The sequence below is a fragment of the Engraulis encrasicolus genome, chromosome 20, assembly GCF_034702125.1.
Source record: "Engraulis encrasicolus isolate BLACKSEA-1 chromosome 20, IST_EnEncr_1.0, whole genome shotgun sequence".
In the NCBI taxonomy this organism is placed as follows: domain Eukaryota; kingdom Metazoa; phylum Chordata; class Actinopteri; order Clupeiformes; family Engraulidae; genus Engraulis; species Engraulis encrasicolus.
The window spans coordinates 28,779,579-28,787,078 of NC_085876.1; positions in this window are offsets into that span (position 1 = coordinate 28,779,579).

The window sequence follows — 7,500 nt, forward strand, 5'->3', positions numbered from 1 at the left end:
GTGTGTGTGTGTGTGTGTGTGTACACTAACCAGGCAGGCGTTTAAGCGAGAGGGGGTTTTGTGTGTTTTTCAACAGCATCTGCCTCCCATTTAGCTGCTATAGTGTGGCCTTGAACTGGACCGAACCGGACCACCACAAGTGTGAACAGGGCCTATGACAGCTTTGACTGGGCCCAGGACAAAATCACCTGAAAGCCCCCCCTCTGAATACATACTACAATGTAATTAGAATCCAATTCTGGGGCCCCCCGTCTCTCCCCGGGCCCAGGACAACAAACCCCCTCCCTCCCGTGTCTGTTGGGCCTGAGTACGATACCCGGCTTTAAGTGTCCTCCAGAGGAGCCGCAAGCTGTGCCGGTTTCAGCACACTCCAGTCTCCCTCCTCTCTTAAGGTGGCTGGATAGATTGCATTTGATATGAACTGTATTTCGTTCAAGGCCCATACATTGGGTGTTAGATTTCCACTGTGCTGCCTGCTCCCCCCGACCACCACCTCCATCTTCAGCTACGTTTAGCGGTTCCTTCTCAGTTAAAAAAAAATCTTTATGAGCGTCGTAAATTTATATAATTGTTGCGGGTTTCTCCTTTGTTTGCAAGTCGATCCGGCTGTGATTTATAGGTATTCTCATTTTTTCCTCCTATTGTTTTTTTTTCCTGCTTTTTTTTGTAAAGGTAAATGAGGCAGTGAGCAGCGTGGGACAGTGCAATAGACACCGTGTCACCTGTGGCTAACTTGGAGCATTTCAGCAAACTGAGACAATTCATGTTTAAAATTCATGTTTAATACTGTCTCTATACAGACAGTAACTAAATACTGTACATGGTCAAAAATGCAGTGGAATTGATTTTAAAACACTTCCTTTATCTTGCGACTACGGTAAATCTCGTTCTTTTTTGCAACAAGGAAGTACATAAAAGCATCACTACACACACCTGCAACATGTTTTTCCCTCAGTTTCAGTGTCTGTTCAACGGCTGCTGTTTGACTTTGCAGAGTAGCAGAATACAGCCGGGCAAATTTCCATTTCTCTATTACTTCTGTAGTAGAAGTAAATAGACTGACAAAGAATCTATCTTTAACTGCCATTAAGTTATTGTAATGTGCTTGGCATTTGATTAATGCCAGCTCGCTGCTCTGCTCTCTGTTCTCTCTGTTCTCTCTGTTCTCTCTCTCTCTCTCTCTCTCTCTCTCTCTCTCTCTCTCTCTCTCTCTCTGTGTGTGTGTGTGTGTGTGTGTGTGTGTGTGTGTGTGTGTGTGTGTGTGTGTGTGTGTGTGTGTGTGTGTGTCCCTTAAATAAGTAGACTGCAAATGGAACGGATAATAGTCTTGACAGAGTGAATTGTACTGCATGCTATAGCGCAGTGTGAACCATAATGTATCACTGACAGACTGAATGTAAGACAGACACATCAGCAAGTCCATGTTATTTCCTGCATTATCAGCGCAAGTAGCTACTTTAATCCCTCCATCCATGTGGTCTAAATTTGTGTTTTCCATTCTAAAAACAGGCAACCCCTTAATGTTGATTAATAACACTAAGATTAGCCCCTTGTTAATTAGAAAGCAAGTGATGAGGGGGAAATTGGAGGGCGGCAGTGGAGTAGAGTGGAGTGTGTAGTGAGGGAGGGAGAGAGAGAGAGAGAGAGAGAGAGAGAGAGAGAGAGAGAGAGAGAGAGAGAGAGAGAGAGAGAGAGAGAGAGAGAGAGAGAGAGACTAATGAACAAATGTGGGGTTATCGGGTATTTTCAGGCCAGGCCTGTCATTACCGGGCTATACTGCAGCTCCACGCCAGTCACGGGGGATGAACATGGGAGGCAGGCGGAGAGGCCGAGAAGAGAAGAGGAGAGGAGTAAAGGAGGAGAGGTGGAGGGAGAGGAGGAGAGGAGTGGAGAAGAGGAGAGGAGGAGAGGCCGAGAAGAGGAGAAGAAGAGGAGAGGCGGAGAAGAGGAAAAGAAGAGGACAGACGGAGAGGAGGAGAAGAGGAGAATAAGAGGAGAGGCGGAGAGGAGGAGAGAAGAGGAGAATAAGAGGAGAGGCGGAGAGGAGGAGAGAAGAGGAGGCAGTGAGGCGGAGAGGAGAAGAGGAGAGGTCCAGAGAAGGAGGGAAGGAGAGGAAGAGAAGTGTGGAGGCAGAGACGTGGGAGGGTGGAGAAGCGAAGAGGAGAGATATGGAGAGGAAGAGAGGAGGAGAGGAGGAGAGGTGGAGTGGAGGAGAGGTGGAGAGACAAGGTGGAGAGATGTGGAGGCAAAGAGGTGGAGAGGCAGAGATGTGGGAGGAGAGGAGAAGTGTGGGGAGGCAGAGAGGCGGGAGAGGTGGAGAGGAGAGGTGGAGAGGAGAGGAGAAGGGTGGAGGTGGGGAGGCTGAAAGGCGAGAGAGGAGAGGAGAGGAGAGGAGAGGAGAGTGGGGAGGTGGAGAGGAGAGGAGAGGAGAGGAGAGGAGAGGAGAAGGGTGGAGGTGGGGAGGCTGAGAGGCAGAAGAGGTGGAGAGGAGAGGAGAGGAGAGGAGAGGAGAGGAGAGGAGAGGAGAGGAGAGGAGAGGAGAGGAGAGGAGAGGAGAGGAGAGGAGAGGAGAGGAGAGAAGTGTGGAGAGGCAGAGAGGCGGAGAGGAAGAGAGGTGGAGAGCAGGAGAGGCGTGCTGGTGCTCTGCTTCTTTGCGGAGGGTGTGTGGGGTCACCGTGGGGGCGTGCAGATGTGGTGACCACCTCAGAGAGGAATGAATGTCCCCAACTCGCCTGGCCCTGGCTCACTTGGCTTTTCTTGTCATCAGTCACGTTTTCGGCCAGGCTTTCTTTTGCAGTCCCCTAATTGCTGTGTATTTACTGGGTAACAACAGGGGAGCAGAGAGAAGTTACATGGTTATGGGGACTCCAAAAGAAAGTCTTACCACTTTTTCAAACTATAGTATATTCCACACTACCTTCATTGATACTTATTATTATTATTTGAGTGTAGAGTTACTACGGCAGGGAAAAAACAGTTTGGAGTTTTTTACTTTATTTATGATAGTATAGTGAAGATGGTGACAGGAAGCGAGTGGGGAGAGAAAGAGACAGGGAATGGCCGGCAAAGGACCTGTGCTGTGAATCGAAGCCAGGTCGGACACATAGTAGACGAGTGCCCTACCGTTGAGATAGTTTTATCAGTTGTTTCAAATGTAATGTCAGTTAAGTATAGTATATTTTGGGGTAAACCTCTATATTACATTTTTTACACACCAGAAAAAAACAGCTGTTTAGTTCAGAGGATCAGACACCAACGACTGCCTTTTGTCTTATAAAGTAGTTGAATCAGAGATTTGGAACACAAAAAAAAACAACTGTTTTCACCACTGCCCCCCATACCACAAAAACAACACCCGTGCCGTGTGACAGCAAAACCTGCATAAGCCAGTGACAGCATCCAGCTCCTGTCCATTTGTCATCCTCCACCTCCTGCCCACCGTTTCCTCCGACTGTTTTCTATTTTCAATGAGGCATGCTGGGAGAACCCCTTAGAACGCCCCCACACACGCAAACACAGACACACACACACACACAAATGTCACACATACACTACACACACACTCTCTCTCTCTCTCTCTTTCTCTCTCTGTCTCTCTCTCTTTCTCTATCACACACACACACACACACACACACACACACACACACACACACACACACACACACACACACACACACACACACACACACACACACACACACACACACACACAGTCCTCGTGACATCAGAGCCATGTGTTCCCCCCGACCGTCCTGACCAACTTCCTGTTTCCCAGGGGGGGCCCCCACGGTGGGGCGGCGAGTCGGCAGCAGGCAGGCAGGCGACCCCACAGCTGATGACGGAGCAAAGCAGAACAGAACAGAGCAGAGCGGAGTGTAGAGGAGTGGAGCGAGCCCTCCTCACTCCGGGTCCCCCGTCGTCACGGCATTAGATTAGTGGGGGCTGTAATTACAGGCCTGTCGTGCAGTCAGCAGAACTGTAGCACTGTGCTGTGCTGCGCTCGTGCTCATTGCAGCTCTCCCTCACTAGCACACGAGAGACTCCTCCCCTCGCCTCCCCTCGCCTCTCCTCTCCTCTCGGCTGAGGGCTCTAATGCACACCAGATGAGCAGAGCTGAATGGAGTGGAGAGGAGCGGAGTGGGGTGGGGAGGAGTAGAGCTGAGGGAGGAGTGGAGCTGAATGAAGCGGAGAGGAGCGGAATGGGGTAGGGAGGAGTAGAGCTGAGGGAGGAGTGGAGCTGAATGGAGTGGAGAGGAGCAGAGTGGGGTAGGGAGCTGGGTGGGGAGAGAGGGAGAGGGGAGGTGAATGGAGGGGAGAGGAGCGGAGTGGGGTAGGGAGGAGTAGAGCTGAATGGAACGGAGAGGAGCGGAATGGGGTAGGGAGGAGTAGAGCTGAATGGAACGGAGAGGAGCCGGGTGAGGTAGGGAGGAGTGGAGAGGAGCTGGGGGAGGAGTGGTGGTGAGGGGGGGATGATTTCAGGGGAAGAAAGGAGGTCAACAAAGCTGAGGGGGAGGAGTGGAGGTGAATGGAGGGGAGATGGGGGAGATGAGTGAAGAGGAGCGGAGTGGGGTAAGGAGGAGTAGAGCTGAGCAGGGAGGTGAATGGAGGGGAGAGCGTTGGTGAGAGGGACAGTACAGGCGAAAGGAGCGGAGAGGAGAGGGGGGAGGAGTGGAGTTTTAGAGGGGTGGGGGTGAATGGAAAGGAGTAGGATGGAGAAGAGCTGGGTGGGGAGAGGGGAGGTGGAGGTGAATGGAGCTGAGGGGGGAGGAGTGGAGGTGAAAGGAGGGGAGATGAGGAGAGCTGACTGGAGCTGAGTGGGGTAAGGTGGAGCAGTACTGAGTGGATCAGAGAAGGGGGAGGTGGAGGAGGGCCAAAGGGGAGCTGACATGAGGGTAGATGAGGGGAGGAGAGAGGAGGAGAGAGGAGAAGAGGGGAGCAAAGGTGAGCTCCATGGAGCCCTGCTGAGTGGAGCAGAGAGGAGGGAGGGTAGGATGGGGGGAGAGGAGCTGAGATGAGGGGAGGAGGGGAGGAGAGTGCAGGTGAAGGGAGTAGAGCTGAGGGGAGGAGGGAGAAGGTGACTGAAGGGACGGAGGGGGGACAGAGTGGAGCAAAGCTGGGGGAGCAGAGGGGAGTAGAATGAAGGAGAGCTGAGAGGAGACAAGCTGATGAGGGGAGAGAAAATGGGCACTGACAGAGGAGGAGGACGGTGGAGGTTGAGGAGGAGGAGAACTGAGTGGAGTGGATGAAAGACTCTATCTGAGGGGGGCAGATAGGAGCCAGGCTGAGGGAGCAGAGCAGAGATGAGAGGAGTAGGGCAGGGGAAGGGAGAGGAGGTGAGTGGAGGTGAAGTTGAGGAGGGGAGTGACCTATGGAGGAGCAGAGCTGAGGAGAACTGAGCAGTGCTAGGCAGAGATCAGGGCTGGACTGGGATCAAATATGACCTATTTTGACCCTGACAGCCTTAAATGCTTTATGGAATAGCGGAAGACGAGGTGTCCCGATATCAAGGGAAATATTGGACGAGGCGGAGGGTTCTAAACAGCCCTACAGCGCGGCTGTTCGCTTCGCCAAGTCCATTTTCCCTTGATATCGGGACACCTCGAAGGCCGCTATTCCGCTTATCACCCGGTCACCAGCATTTAAGTATTAATTTATTAATATGTTGATCTAAGGCTTCGTGCGAAAGTAGATTCACCACTGCGCTTGGTACGTTGCCATGGGCACAACTTCCTAATCTAGTGAGACGCGCCTCATATCGGAGGCATGTAAGGACGCGCGCAGAATGTTGGTGACTTGACAATCAAATGCGATAGAATTGACGACTGGGTTTTTGACTTGACAACCAGATGCGATAGAATTAGTAACGGGGTCTTGACTAGACAACCAGATGCGATAGAACTAACGACGCGGTCTTGACTAGACAACCAGATGCGATAGAACTAGTAACGGCACTTCGCCAGAAAGTTAGAGAAGAAGCAACTTGAACGCCCGCACGCCCGCATGACATCATAGGTGTCCTGCTACCGGGGAATAAAGGACACCTGCTCAGCCAATCAGAAGACGTTGCGTCTGCTCACTGGGTGATAATTATTAATATCTGTTTATCTGGGAGAGGTCTGCTGTGGCAACATGAGGACTGATACCATTGTGGGGAGGGCCAGGCCAAAATCATCAACAGTCCACCGGGCAAATGCCCTGTATGCCATATTGCCGATTTAGCCAAGTGTAGAGGTGAAGGAAGCTGAGTTGAGGGGGGAGTAGCCTAGTGTGGAGCAGAGCAGAGCTGACGGGAGGAGCAGGGGAGGAGAGCCGAGAGGAGGTGAAGTTGAGGGGAGTAGCCTGAGCTGGAGCAGAGCTGAAGAGAGTAGAGCAGAGATGATGGGAGATGAGGGAAGGAGAGGGGAGCTGTACTGGGGTTCTGTGAACGAACGTGCCTGGGCCGTGGGGGAGAGAGAGCCCACCGAAACACAACTTCTCCCTCAATACCCAGACCAGGCCGTGTGTGTGCTTGTGTGTGTGTGTGTGTGTGTGTGTGTGTGTGTGTGTGTGTGTGTGTGTGTGTGTGTGTGTGTGTGTGTGTGTGTGTGTGTGTGTGTGTGTGTGTGTGTGTGTGTGTGCATGCGTGCGTGCGTGCATACCTGTGGGGCAGTCAAGGGGATGTTAGTGTATGTGTGTATGTGTGTAAAAAGTGAGATGGCCAGTGATTCTGCAACTGTATAGAGGATGGGGTTCTATGTGTGGGTGTGTGTTTGGTGTGGTTTCTATGGACTACTGTTTGTATTTTGTGAATATGTACGTCTGTGTGTGTCAGTGGAGTCCTGCCAGAGATTGAGACAGGGGTGACAGTGGGGGGAGTGTAATTATAGGATAGTCTCTGAGTGTGTTTAGTGTGTGTGTGTGTGTGTGTGTGTGTGTGTGTGTGTGTGTGTGTGTGTGTGTGTGTGTGTGTGTGTGTGTGTGTGTGTGTGTGTGTGTGTGTGTGTGTGTGTGTGTAGGGTCTTTTGTGTGTATGTGTTTGCTGGATGTAGTACGTGTGTTTTGTGGTGGATTGGTGTATCCCTGTCATGGGAGGTGGATTGGCGGGGTGTCTATGTATGTGTATGAATTTGCATGCGTGAATGCATGCGTGAATGCATGCGTGTGTGTTAGGCATGGTACGGTTTGCGTCGCAAACCGAAACCGTACGGTGTGCATGTCACGGAACGGGGTAGTGCGCAACCGCACGGTGCCCACGGTTTCCAAAAAAAAAAAAAAAGTGAGTGACCACCGGCGGACGACGCAACAGCATGCACCAGCTGACTAGGCTACAGTAGCCTGCGCAAGTGCAGGTCGATCAGCAGCGCCTTCCTTTCCCCCCCTCTCTCTCCACGTTAAGGCAAGCGACTGCCCCCAGCTTTTATTCTGACCAATTTAAATTAAATGAACATGAATTTACAAAAAATGACAGATTAGCAGAACAAAGTAGACTATGACTTACGTTACAGTAGCCTAGTGTAGGCG